Below are 15,110 nucleotides of genomic sequence, written 5' to 3'. Positions count from 1 at the left end.
AGTGCCTTCTGAAAGAGTGCTAGAGTGGGGGCCATTCTAATCTCTGGGGGAATGATATTCCAGAGAGAGGGAGCCACCACCGAGAAGGCCCTTCTTCTAGGTCCCACCAAGTGTATCTCCCTCAGGGAATGGATCCACAACATTCCCTGCCTCCCTGCTCTAATGGATAGGGTAGATGTGATCAGCAAGAGACATTCCCTCAGATAACCCTGCCCCAAGCCATGAAGGGCTTTAAAGGTGACAACCAGCACCTTGAATTGCAACATATGCTCTGTTTTCACTGGCAGAGTGCTGCAAGAGGCCGTCGCAGCAGAAAACAGAGGTGCACCTGCGGGAGGTGCCCCTGACACAACTAATGTCGAACTGGTCACATCCATCCCAGCCACACCCTCCCAGCCCCCGAGGTCAAACACAACCCTGATGCAGCCCTCAATGAAATTGAGTTTGACACTCCTGTCCTAGGACATCAGATATGAATAATGGAATTTAGTATTTATTCCTTTAAAAGGTTTAGTCTGCTTTGAATTTCAAAGAACCACACAATTAAGATAGCCATTTTTATTGAGGAGTAAATCAGGGCTACACTATGACTCATTTTTTGTGGTTTTAAGTAGAATTGAATTGGCTTTCCTCAACCTGCTGTCCTTGGAAACTAGCTACATCAACCCAGTACAGTATTGACTATTTCTGTGGATGAGATATCAGTTGAATACACAATACATTTAGAATCCAGGTTGCAGAAAAGTAATCAAAATCAATCACTCCTCAGTTTCCTTGTTTTGCTTTGATATTGTTACTGATGACAGAAAATAATTGTTCTGGTAGACGCAAATGACTGCAGCCTTATGATGTAGTCAGGCAAATCTAAACAGGTGATAACCTGATGCAGAAGGGCAGAACAGGGTGTGTTTTTTATTGTGCTTTTACCTGAACTGTAACATTCTGTATCACAGAAATAAATATTATCCAATAAAAATGGACTTGTTTCAATTTGGCTCCCAATGTCCCACTGATATTGCAGTGTGTAGTTTCTTGTATTCTAATTAATATCCTAATTCTAATTAATATTCTGATTTTTGTGTGTAGTTTACATGTATTCTAATTAACTAGGAATGGTAGTAGTCAAATGCAAGTGATTTCTACAAAAAGAGAGACAGAATGAGAGATTCAGACACTTCCATATATACTATAAACAATTCCGCCTATCTAGCAACCATGCTCCAAAAAGCATAGCTGGAGTAGAAAACTCTGTTTCTTTGATTTGTGGTGATTTCAGTGTTTGGCTACTTAGCAATTATATCTTACACTGCCCAGAAATGAATAACTTATTAAAACTTGTAAAGAATGCTTCAACATTTTCTTGAGGTGCTTGAATGAAGTGTCAGAACCAACATTTTATCAAGAAAATGAAAGATGTAGATTTGATTTCTCAACCAGATCATCTTTAATTTCCCACATTTAAGAAGTAGCATATAACATTTAGATTGATCAAATATTAATATGTATTCTGTCAAGTGTTTTCCTTTCTGGACAACTAATGCTAGCTGTTGTGGGTGAGTCAGATCAGGCAAATAGCAATAGAACTTAGATTTATATACCACTTTATTGTGCTTTACAGCGCTCTCTAAGTGGTTTAGAGTGTCAACATTTTGCCTCCAACAATCTGGGTCTTCATTTTAGCAACCTTGCAAGGATGGAAGGCAGGGGTGAGATTCAAATTTTTTAACAACTGGTTCTGTAGCTGTGGCTTAGTTGGTGGGCGTGGCTTGGTGGTCATGTGACTGGGTGGACATGGCTTGGTGGTCATGTTATTGGCTGGATGTGGTCAACTCAATATCACTCACATTAAGGCACACATCTCCTCGCCTGGCCTCTTATGACTGTGGGGATGCTGCAACAGTCGTAAGTGTGAAAAATGGTCATAAATCATGTTTTTCAGTGCCATTGTAACTTTGAATGGTCACTCCACACAATCAAAGTACCAGCAAAGGAGGGGGGAAAAACTCCAGAGAAGTTCCTGAGACAGGAAGTCTAGTCCTGCCAAGAATGTAATTTGGGTTAACGGAGAGGCAGTTTCTGTAAGCAACACCAGAATGTTTCCTTCCTGCCTTCCTTACAGGATTAGGCCAGTAATTTCTTCTAATAACCGTTTCTCCGAACTGCTTAGAATATTAACAACCGGTTCTAGCGAATAGGTGCGAACTGGTAGAATCCCACCACTAATGGAAGGCTGAGTCAACCTTGAGCCGGTGAGAATCAAACAGACAGCAAAATTAGCCTGCAAAACTGCATTCTAACCACTGTGCCACCACGGCTCTTGTTGTTATTATTAACTTTGACACATGTTACTATTAAACTCATAATGAACTAGTAGAATCCCACCACTGATGGAAGGCTGAGTCAACCTTGAGCCGGTGAGAATGAAACAGAGAGCAAAATTAGCCTGCAAAACTGCATTCTAACCACTGTGCCACCACGGCTCTTGTTATTATTAACTTTGACACATGTTAATATTAAACTCATAATGAATCAACCAACAATATTAAGCACATCTGGACAGAATATAATTATAGTAACTGTTAGAGAAAGATTGTATTAATGGGCTGAAGGGCCAGAAGAATAACAGTTGTAATTATAAATTATAATGTTATAATGATATTTTTTTTGTGCTTGAGCAGTCTCATACAGCTAACATTGCTGAACAGTTAAAATGTGTTGCCTTTCACAAAGACCATTCCTTACCTTAATGTTAATTATTTTGCTTCAGCTTTCTTTCAAAGGTAAAGAAAATGTATTATATCACTTTTCAAACTTCCTCATTATCTAAGTTTTCTATCTCCTAAGGACCATCTTTTCTACTTATTTAAAACATTCCACAAGATTGTTATATAATCACTGCCTTTTGTCAACATGTGCTTAATTCTAACCAGGACCAAGAAAACAATGACTTCCTTGGCTTCTCCAATAGTCATTCACAGCTACAAATACTTCACAGCGCCAATTTCATGCTCACTATAATTCCATTGTTTTAACTTACTTCAGCAGAATACCAAAGGGACAGATCCAGTCCATTGTCTCTTTCATGATTATGACATTATGTGATGGGTGAGTTCACAGATGTAGCTAACTTGATGTGTCTTTGCTACTTGAAGCAATTAAAGGGCTAGAAATGTGTGGCATTCAAAGACAGCCTAAGATAAGTTTCCTATCTCTCTGCCTACCATGTAATTGTCCAGATGGTAAACATCTTCTAACTGTTGCCAAAATAAGTTGTTTATACCTGAAGCTAATAAGAATACAACTGCACATGTACTTTTGGGGGGGATCACAAATGAAATTTCTGTTTTGGGTGGCAACCAATAAAACACTGTTTATGTTTTGACCCTGTAGCCTTACCCAATCACCAGAACCCAGTGGCATGAATGCTACCATTGTGAAGTAAGAAACAATCAAAGAGATGTAGTAGAAGCCTTATTATAGGTTGTGCATGCAGACTTTGCTCTGCTTCTAGGCTGACTTTGCAGCAATGGGAAGTCATCTTCCTGAGTAGCTGAACACCTGGGTCTTCAGCAATGCTGAATCAATCACTGGAAGTTGGAGGTGTTCACTTTCACATTGATGGGAATTCTAGTATCGAGGCTTCATATTGTGCCTGAAAATAATAGTAACAGAAATTAGAATGAGAATGGGGTATTGGCTTGCTGTATATTTTTGCAGACTTCTCTTGGTCAGCTGGAGGAGAGCACTGTTAGCCCTACAAGCCCAGAGAATGGCAACAGTGAGGATACTTGCAGGATATTATGATAGTTTGGGGATAGGTGGAAGATGGCTGATTGGAGATAACCTTGGTTTTTCAAAGTCTCTAAACATTTTCAACAAACTCAAAGCTGAACATCCTACCCTTGTACATCCCAAGTCAGGAAGATATCCATTGCAGCCTCAACTCAAAATATTAAATTGAGATTCCCACATACACACAAAAAGCTTATATTGTATATATTTCTCTTTCTTTCTCATGATTTGGGATGCATTGGGGTGTCTTGGCATGTGCATTTTAAGATTTTGAATGGAACTCTCTGTCTTCACAGGTTCCTAATCATTGCACAGATTTGTTCTGGCATCCTCTTTGTGCCACAAGAATTCCCCTTCATCTGGCTCTCAACTAATTTGTTGCTTGTATCCTTACTATTTATATTGACTGTTTCCTAGTATGATTTGATTGCTTATTGTACCCTAGGACTATCATTAAGTGTTGTACCTTATGATTCTTGACAAATGTATCTTTTCTTTTATGTATACTGAGAGCATTTGCACCAAGACAGATTCCTTGTGTGTCCAACCACACTTGGCCAATAAAGAATTCTATTCTATTCTAACTAATTCCAGAGACCAATCCCATAAGAGAAAAGGGCTACCCAGTGAAATGGGAGAGAAAGTGCCACTATCTGCCAATTCATGGCACAACCTTTCCCAAATCTGACAACCATCTTTGAGCTGTTCTGAGTACTTGAGGGTGCTTCTCTCCAGAGCTTCGGCCCTCCCTCCATGTTTTTATAAGAAGGGCACTCTCTAGGTCCCTTCCTTGAAACAGTCAAACAGTCTTGTGGGACCTAGGAAATGTATCTTGTTGGCAATGGCCCCAATTTTATAGATCAACCTTCCTCCAATCCTGATGGCCTTCAAAAAGACTGTCAAGGCCTAACTCCTTGCATAGGCCTTTGTAATGAGTTGTGATGTGCTGGAGCCCCTAATTGGATGGTGGTGTCATTGCTACTTGGATTACCATTTTATTGTGTCATTATTTGTATCTGTATGTGTGGCAGTTTTAATTCTCATTGGGTTTTTGTCTTTGGTAAGCTGTCTGGAATTGCCTTGGTTAACTTGGGTGCCTATATAAATGTTTTAAATAAATAAAGAGATGTTGAACTGTCTCCAGAAATTGCATTGAACTCACGTTAAAAAGCAGCCAAACTATTAGCTCATATCAGGCAATAGTCTGGAACACACCTGCACAAAACATTTGTGCAAAACGAGAATGATTTGTGACAGATGGTTAAACTCACTGCCTAATCATCTGCAAAAACTCACCTCTTCCCCAGCTCTGACCCCCATTAAGGAAAACGATAGATAGATGTTTTCCTGAAGGATCTTGATATTTTGGAGAGGGTGAAGAAAAAAGGTGGGGCAATCCACCAACAGTCTCTACTTCTTAACATGTAACGGCAAGCAACTTTTGCTGGTGTTATTGGCGGGGCAGCAATCATTATGTTTTTATAATTTTATACTACTGAAGGACTGGTGGATAGCTCTTTAATGTGGCTAGGAAGAAAAACCTTCAGCCATCTTCACTGCTGTTTTACAAAAAGGCAAATAGAAGAGTTTTAAGTAATTCAAATCAGTAAATCAGTTGCTGACCGGCAATTGAAGCATGGACAATCAGTTTTCTTCTGTTCAGGGGCTAGAGTGATTGAATCCAGGTCACATTAAGATGCTTTTGGTTGGTTGCCCTGGATTTGAGGTCATTAAAGGGCCAACTGCATGCCTTAATTCTTTCATATGCTTAAGGCACTTGCTTGTGTCTTAAAGGTCCTCCATGAGAACATCAGCCCAAATATTTATGGAGGCAGGGTAGGGAGTGGGTGAAAGTACTTTCAAGAGCTGACATATGAGCCTTAAAATATTGGAACACACAAGGCAACAATTCCAACTCCCATCCTCAAAAGCTGCAGTAAAAAGTTCATCGTATCCATTCCCAGCACCCTGAAAATTGCAACATGAGTACAGGGAGACTACTGGATTTTTATTTTAATTATTTCTTCTATTGTCAGGGCCTTGATGAGGCAAAGGGGTTTATGTGGGTAAATGAAATTGTGGGCTATGTCATCAGACATAGCTTGTATACCTCCAGAAGGGTCCCCCAAGGCAAATAAGCCATGAAGCCTCAGATTAACACTGATTACATCTGCCAACCCACACTGCACCAGCAATACAACCTCAAAAATGTCCCTCATTCGCTGGAGGCCCTCAGTCAACTACCTACAGCAGCGGGAAGACTGATGGCAGAGACTGCTGAGAATCACCAGGTTAAATCAGGCTGCCTTTGGACTTTGGACATAGGGTGGATTGACAACATCAGCAAGTATTGGTGGGCCCAATTGGCAAAAAGGAAGCTCGGGACCATATTGGCTGGAAACAATGTGGAAGAGGCATTGGATAGACAATGGCTAAAACGATGGTGATTATTTTAATTATTCATTTGTTTTTCACATTTCTGAATCACCCTTCTTCCTCAAAAAAAAATTTTTTTTGAGGTTGGAAGATGTCCACCAATTGTCTGGTAATCTCATTAATCCAAATCAAACAGGAAAAGAAAAAAATAGTCATCGCTCCCTCCAATCAAAGAACTCAGTAATAACAGATGTGTGAAAAATGATTACAAATAGGTGCATGCAAGGACAGAGAGTTTTAAGTATAGAGAAAAAAACCCACTTCATTTCCCTTCCACCCCCACCTCCCCCACCCCCAAGAACTATTACCAGAAGAGTTAGCTGAATTAACTGCCTGGAAATAGATTCAAAGGTGACAAATGGGGAAGCCACAATCTTTGTGGGCTGGCACGATATGGGTGGGTGCCGTTTTCATGTCGAGAAGAGCAGATCTGTATTGGGAAATCAGTTACTTGCTGGGTGTAAGGTGGGTTGACGTCTGCTGGAGTTTTTCTCTTTTTACTCCCAAACATTTGGCTGCTTTTCTGTTTCCAGTTCTCAGGCTCATGGATAATTTTAGAGATTGGCACATAGTGGTATAAATTTTATCAGCCTACTGAATGACAGGCTTTAAAAAAACAGTGAAGGAAGGCAGAAGGGGAAAATGTGAGAACATTCTCAAGACTATGGTACTTATTCTTTCTAAGTTCACAATACTGCTCTCAGCAAGACATAGACAAGCACAGGCTCCTTCACAAAAGGGGAGGAACTTGTTGTATTGGCTGGTCCATCTCACTCAGGGTTTTCAAAATCAGTTAAATTCCTTTCCTACTCCTGAGGCTTCAGAGTAGACTTTCCTAACTGAGCCTACTCCAGATTTGTATCTCCTTTCATAGTCACCCTTGTGGAAAGAATTGTAAAGTTACTGATTGGAGTCCTCCTTTTTCCTAGAGATGCTTCAGGACAGCATGAGATTAAAATAAAAATTGCAACAAAGATATTTTCACAATACCAATAGAAGAAAATATTTGTAGCTCAGCGTTGAATTGTGGGGTCCTTGATACTCTCTGAGGTTGATTGTTGTCTTACAGGTGTTTCATTATTCGACTAGGTAACATCATCACCAATGCTGGTAGCTGCTAGATATCTAGTTAGATATTGAAACATCTGCAAGAAAACAACCAACCTCAGAGAACACCATGGATGCCATATTTTCATGAGCCCCTCTAGGAATTAATCTGTTACTGTTAGGGTTTTGTCCCAGGAAACTTAGAAAATCACAACTGACTAAGGAAAAACACAACAAAAAGCTCCACCCGAGCTTTTTACAATTTTGTAAACAACAAACTAAAAGACTCAAGGTCCATCCCTCCCTTGATAGGACCTGATGGTAAAGACTGCAACGACGACACCATTAAAGCCAACATCTTTAACACATTCTTCGGCTCAGTATTTGTAAACAGCAATGGATCATGCCCAGTATTTCCTAGCCGTACCACAGATAACAACAATGATCTAATACATATCGATTTCACAGAAGACAATGTCGAAAAATCACTACGCAATCTAAAACCATCTCTATCTATTGGACCGGATGGAATATGTGCCTACTTCTTAAGAAAGCTATCCACTGCCATAGCCAAACCTCTAAGCATAATCTTTCAGGACCAGCTCCTTGCCTAACCTATGGTCACAAGCCACAGTCATCCCCATCTTCAAAAAGGAGACCCAAGCCTAGTTGAAAATTACAGACCAATCTCCTTATGCTGCGTCACCTGTAAAGTCATGGAATCAATTATTAACCAATCCATCATCCTCCACTTAGAGACAAACAACCTACTCTCCAATAAACAATTTGGTTTCAGAAAAAAACTATCCTGTAATCTGCAACTCTTACACTGCAAAAACATATGGACGACACAACTCAACCAGGGCAAAGCAATTGACGCAATCTACATAGACTTCTGTAAAGCCTTTGATTCAGTGGTACACAACAAACTACTCCTAAAAATAAAATCCTATGGTATCTCTGGACAACTGAATAACTGGATAGAAGCATTCCTGTCAAACAGACAACAAATGGTCAAAATTGGGAGCGTTCTATCAAATCCAGTACCTGTCAATAGTAGTGTCCCCCAGGGCAGTGTTCTAGGACCAACTCTCTTCATACTCTACATAACGACCTCTGAGATCATATTAAGAGCAATTGAGTTCTCTTCGCTGATGATGTAAAGCTATTCAATACCACAGACAATACTGCTACCCTACAAAAAGATCTTGACTATGTATCTGAATGGTCAAACAAATGGCAACTTCAAATCTCAACAAATAAATGCTCTGTCTTACATATTGGCAAAAAAATCAGAAAATAAAATACAAGCTGAATAGTCAAGATCTTGTTGATGACCCAAGCTCTGTAAAGGACCTTGGAATACTCACCTGCAACTAATGATCTAAGTGCTAGAGCCCGTAGTTTTTCTTCTCTGGTAATGCAACTACATAGCATACAAAACATTTGGCTAGACCAATACTCTAATACAGTTCATCAGTCATCATTACGTATCTGAATTAGCACAATTGAGAAAGTCCAGAAATTTTCTACAAGAAGAGTTTCAATCTCTGTCTACCAGAGTCCACTTTATGCCACAAAATTTGAAATTCTGGAAAACTAGAAAACTTGAATCACGCCGTTTCTTCGGGTCTGACTCTATAGCATGTATATAAAATCGTATATATCTGTAAAATATCACTACCACACGAACCGGATCATTTAATCATAAACAACACAAGAGCAATACAATAGATACTAAAGTAAACCGCACTAAACTTGATTGCAGGAAATACGACTTCAGCAATAATAGAGTGGTCAATGTCTGGACTACTCTACCCCAGTGGTCCCCTAACCTTTTTGTACCAGGGACCGAAGCTCTCAAGCAGAAAATTTTTTGCAAGGACCGGGAGAGAGAAAAGGAGGGGGCTTTCTTCTGTCACAAGCAGGCTATTCGAACGCCCGTTTCACTTCTGCGCTCCCACTCCCACCCCGCCACTTCTCGCCCTGCTTTCAATCCACAGTGTCCTGGCTTACGCCTGCCTGCCTGTTTCTGGTTGTTTGGGATAGAATAATAACTATTCGCTCTTACTCACTTCAGCTGTTCCGATTCAAATCCATTAATCGAAGGCAGGCAGGCAGGCAGAACGGAGCACTGGGTTGGAACCTGCCAAGCTGCAGCGGGCTGGTGCGGGCGGACGGGTGGGGTGTGGGGGTGGTGGAGAAACGGGCGTCGGGCGACAGGAAAAAGCTCCCCCTGCTTCTCTTTGAAGCAGTTTCTTCCAAAGCAGGAGGAGCGAGAGAGAGACTGAGAACCCTCTGCTTCCTCCCTCCCCTTCTTTTCATTTGTGTCCTTGATCCCTGATCCCCAGCAGCATTCACCGAAGGTGATATTAGCAAATGAGTGCTCCATCGGCTCCGGTAATGTCTACTCCGACTCTATGGTCTCTTCCCCAAACCCCAAAAACTTTAACCTTAGACTGTCTACTATTGACCTCACCCTTTGCTAAGAAGCCAGCACCATCGTCCGTCCCTGTCCTATTGTTTCTTTATTCTTTTATTTTTCTTATATGTGTACCCATTTCATGTATTCACAACTATGTATACACACTTATACTTATTATCTTGTAAACAATTGGCAAATCAAATAAATAAATAAATAACAAACTTCCCCAATGATTGTGGAGATCTATTAGATCTAAAACTAATCCATTTAGGATAAATTCATTGGATCTATTACTAGGGTTGTAGAGTTAATCTGACACAGTAATCTCTCTTCATGATACATATGTTATGCACAGGGCCCATTTGAAGCATGTGCTTGTCATTGAAATAGGGCATTTCTATATCTACCAATCTTTCCAAGAAATCGCCCTGCTGTAGAAATCTGGGAACATGATGCACACTTCTTCCTAACATAGCAGTATAATATGCTTTTGTTTGACAACTTTGGTTTGCTTGTTCTGAGGAACAATGAATTATGGAATTTCGCCCACTTCTGAACTGAAATGTTGTCCACCCATCTTTGAGTCACCAGAAAACTATACTGGCATGAAATTGTCTCTTTGATGCCTGTGCTGCTTTGTTCTCAATCACCGTAGCGCCCGGACTTTCTTTCATGATAATGAGTGTGGAGATAGAACCTTTGGTAAAGAGATTTGAGTTAAAAGCAAGTTTTGAGCTTAGGGTGTAGTGTCACTCTGAGACATTATTGGATTATGATTTATGATTATGATTTATGATATATTATGATTCCTTCCTATAACAATTTATCAAAACTATTGTGGAAGAGGGGAGAAGGGATTCACTTCCAAAATTGTATTCTAACTCCAAAATTCTAACCCAGAAAGGAACAGAAACTTGTTTTAGTGAGGAAATCATGAATTCTACCCAGTGGAATTTGCCTTTAGTCTTGTGATCAAAAAAGAAGAAACATGTACACTCATATTAAGTAAAGACTTCAATGATATGACTGACTTTACAGATAGGTAGGTGCCAACTTACAATAGAATAAAATGGCATGGCATGGCATGGCATGGCATGGCATGGCATGGCATAGAATAGAATAGAATAGAATAGAATAGAATAGAATAGAATAGAATAGAATAGAATAGAATAGAATAGAATAGAATAGAATAGAATAGTTTATTGGCCAAGTGTGATTGGACACACAAGGAATTTGTCTTGGTGTAAATACTCAGTATACATAAAAGAAAAGATACATTGTCAAGAGTCGAGAATCATAAGGTACAACACTTAATGATAGTCATAGGGTACAATAAGCAATCAAATCATACTAGGAAACAGTCAATATAAATCGTAAGCATACAAGCAACAAAGTTACAGTCATACAGTCACAAGTGGGAGGGGATGGGTGATCAGGAGCGATGAGAAGATTATTAGTAATAGTAGTGCAGATTTTGTAAATAGTTGAACAGTGTTGAGGGAATTATTTGTTTAGCAGAGTGATGGTGTTCGGGGAAAAAACTGTTCTTGTGTCTAGTTGTTCTGGTGTGCAATGCTCTATAGTGTCATTTTGAGGGAAGGAGTTGAAACAGTTCATGTCTGGGATGTGAGGGGTCTGTAAATATTTTCACAGCCCTCTTTTTTTTTTAACAATTGAGTCCAGAATTTCCATTGTTAAGCAAGACAACTGTTAAGTGAGTTTTGCCCCATTAGATGGATCTTTCTTGCCACAGTTGTTAAGTTAGTAACATAGTTATTAAGTAAATCTGGCTTCCCCATTGACTTTGCTTTTGCGTGAGTTCACAAAAGTTGATCACATGACCATCATAAATACATGCTAATTGCCAAGTGTCTGAATTTTGATCATGTGACTATGGGATGCTGCAATGGTTATAAGTCTGAAAAACGGTCTCACAAGACACCTTTTTCAGTGCTGTTGTAATTTCAAACAGTCACAAAACAAAAGGTTATAATTCAAGGATTACCTGTACTTTGTGACAAGCTGACATCAGAAATAACTCAACATAATTTTCATTTATTAACAACTTATTCATTTATTATGGAAAATCACAAGCTAAATGCAATAGGTAAGCCAATTTTTAAAATTAAATATTCTAATTAAATCCACCCCAGGAACCTTCTGGGTGGGAAAATTCAAAAGTAGTATCTGTGATTCTGAAAGTATCTTTGGAGGCTAATAAACACTTGGAGGCAAAATATTTCACTGTAATTTGTGTAACCTTGATTTATTTGCTTGTAATAAAGCTTATATTATCATATAGTTGCATCTAATCAGGTATACTTAAGAATGGAGAAATGTTCCATGAAGCAAGACAAAGTGAAAACATCTAAAATGGATCTTTTGAAATAAAAATACTGTTCAATGGAACAAAAAATCCTGATTTAGATATAAATCTGCTACAGTCTGGAGGATAATGTATTGCTCAATAATTTTTATGCAAATTAAAGAATAAGGATCAAATTGCTTCCGAGCTTTGTAACAATGGGTCATTTGTTAAAGCAACTAGCATGATAGTGAAATCTTAATAATAGTGTTACCTCCAAAACATATTTTTGAGTGTTATCTGAGATTGGTGCCAGATTCTAAACAATTTAATATTAAGATGTATTATTTTCTTGTTTTGTTTTGGGTTTAGTTTACATTTTTCTTTTCCTATAATGTTGTTTGTAAATATATTGTTTCAATACAATGATATTTATTATACAGTATTACAGTATACATATATTCTATTGTTTGGATAACTTAGAATATTGGAAATTTAAAAAGAGAAAGAACTATTCTACCATTATTAATTATAACTTAGGATATCATTATTACACGCATAAAGTGACTTTTCATACAAAATTGAATACGTATAACATTAGCAGAAAAGAAAATGCTGCAGATTACCTAAGTATTTGTTCTACAATAAAGGATTTGGTTTTAAGTTGGTAACTTAGTATCGATATCTCCATTGTATAATTGGGTAATACATATTTTTTCTGCTTAATTGTGCTTGATTCTTGGAGGCTGTCTGCAATTTTCTTGGCAAGTCCTTGCAGTGTTGTTGGCAAGATGTTTCAGCAATGTGTGCCACATTGCTTCTTTCCTAGGGGTTAGCACATGTGATTGACCCAAAGTCACCCATCTGGCTTTGTGCCCAAGGTGGGACTAGAACTCTCAGTCTCCAGGTTTATAGCCTGGTGTCTTAACCACTACACCCACTGTTAAATTATAAGTAATTACATTTGCCATATTGCGTGGTACATTGTATTTATGGGATACAGTAGAGTGGAAACCGCTCTTGCTTATATTTGCTGCCATTATGTATATATGTTGTCAGTTTTGCCATTGCTGCTTATTCTCCAAGTTTAACTTCACAATTAGATATTGTCAGAATAGCATCTCTCTTCCAGAGTATTTGACATTTTAGACTGCTAGTAAACAAGCTTCTAATTTCCCAAATATCCTTTATCAGGAAAACAAATCCTATAAATAATGTTAAATGTCTCCCTCTCTTCTCCAGCAGTAAAAATATTTTTGCATTAAAGCCCTGTGGCAGACTTAAATACCTGTCTTATATAAAGGTAGAGATGTGAAGTAAGCAGCAGGTGTTCCTACAAGGCACAAGATCTTCTGTTCCATATCAAATATGGGGCCCTACACTTCCAACATTCTTCCAGCCAATTCATGGGTGATTCACATATATACACACACATCCCTAAGTTAATTTGCTTCTATTTTGGGATTTCTCATAGGTGTCTAATTGTTACCAAGTCTAATAACTGGATAATGGTGAAGGCTGATCTTACTCACTGGATTATTTTATTTATTAGTCAAATTTAAAAGGTCATAACAACTCTGGGTGGCATACAAGCTGCACGCCTTTGTAAAGTTTTTTTTTAATCCTACAGAAAGATTCCATACCAACTATCTCCTATTTTTGGAATTCCAGTGACGTTCCTAGCAGCAATTATATTCCAACAAATACGTTTTTGTGATCTGCTAGGCAATATGTTCCACCTAAATTGATTTTTAATTTAAAGCATTGGTGGGAAGCTGATTGTCCATGTCTATCTTAGCAACTATCTTATAACTGACTATAATATGTTCTCCAAATTCCAGATGTGCCCACCGGGCTAAAAAGGTTGGGGAGCTTTTCCCCAATTGCAGAATAAATAATCTGTCCAATAGCTGTAACAAAAAGCATTAAGAACTATCCATACAGTGTATGCATATTCTACAAAAGAACTTATGCTCTGGAGTGATTGAGGTTGATTGAAGTGACTCTGGAAATGTATGCATTCTCTTGGCAATAGCAGCTATGGTAGGTTTAGCCAATGTTAGCCATTTTCGGAGGTGTGCTGGTTTACTGGATGTCAGAAAGAAAACAGGAGAAGGAAGCTGCACTATGAAAGAACCCAACATGGGTTGACACAAAACCGGGACATGGTAATATGCCTTAATACAGATTTAGGAAGGATCTCAAAAATACAATACAGTTCTGCAAACTGAGAAGGTGTATTGTCAGATAGCTACTTTAATGTACCTGTTTAGTCTGCTATCCGTGAGCTGGCTGGTGATGGCGTACTTCAAGATACTTGATGCTCTATTCCTATAGTTTAAAATTGGTCTTGGACAGCCTTACAAGCAAAGAAGATCTCCAGATAAAAAGCTGTCTTCTAACAATCCCTCAAGCAGAGAAAAGACAGCTACATATTCCCTTGAAAATGCTGAGAATGGGAGTTTTTTTTGTTCCTGACTCTACAAATAGAAAGCATAGTTTGGAGCATTGAACTTTTCCTTCATTTTCTATTTGTGATCCCTAAAGCGCACTCAAAAAAACCTCAGGTTGTATTTTTCATGAAATGTCAAAAATAAATGGGCATCAATGAGCCACGTTAAGGAAGAAGTGCAGTTCTTGAAACTTCTGAAAGATGTTTAAGCATCTCATGGGAAGTCTATTTGTTTCCGGTACTATCATCACACATCAGTAGGTCTTACATGGCTTTCTTGAGTAAAGATTTTTCGGTTTTTTGTAAAAGTTTTCAGTTTCAGTCATGGTTCAAATATAATTTTATTTTTGTAAGAACACTAGGGTTTTTTTTGACAATGCATGTCAGTCATAGATCAGTGCCACTGAAACGAAACTTGTTTCCAGATTTTTAAAAACAACAATGGATTTAAACATTCTCTTTAATATGGGCACAGGTATCTCACAGCACTCAAATGAGTAAGGCTTGACTGCAAAAAGAAATGAAGGAGAATTTATTTTCAATAATAAAAGAAAAAATTTCTCAGTGAAAAAGCACAGGGAATTGCTAACCAAAAGTAGAGTTTATACAATAGAAAAAAAAGTAATCAGAATTACTCTCAATAAATTTTATTA

The sequence above is a fragment of the Notechis scutatus genome, chromosome 4 (genome assembly GCF_049901735.1).
Source record: "Notechis scutatus isolate UNSWTSFEM ecotype Mainland chromosome 4, rNotScu1.2, whole genome shotgun sequence".
In the NCBI taxonomy this organism is placed as follows: Eukaryota; Metazoa; Chordata; class Lepidosauria; order Squamata; family Elapidae; genus Notechis; species Notechis scutatus.
The sequence above is the reverse complement of the archived record's forward strand: the minus strand, read 5'-3'. Positions refer to the sequence as shown.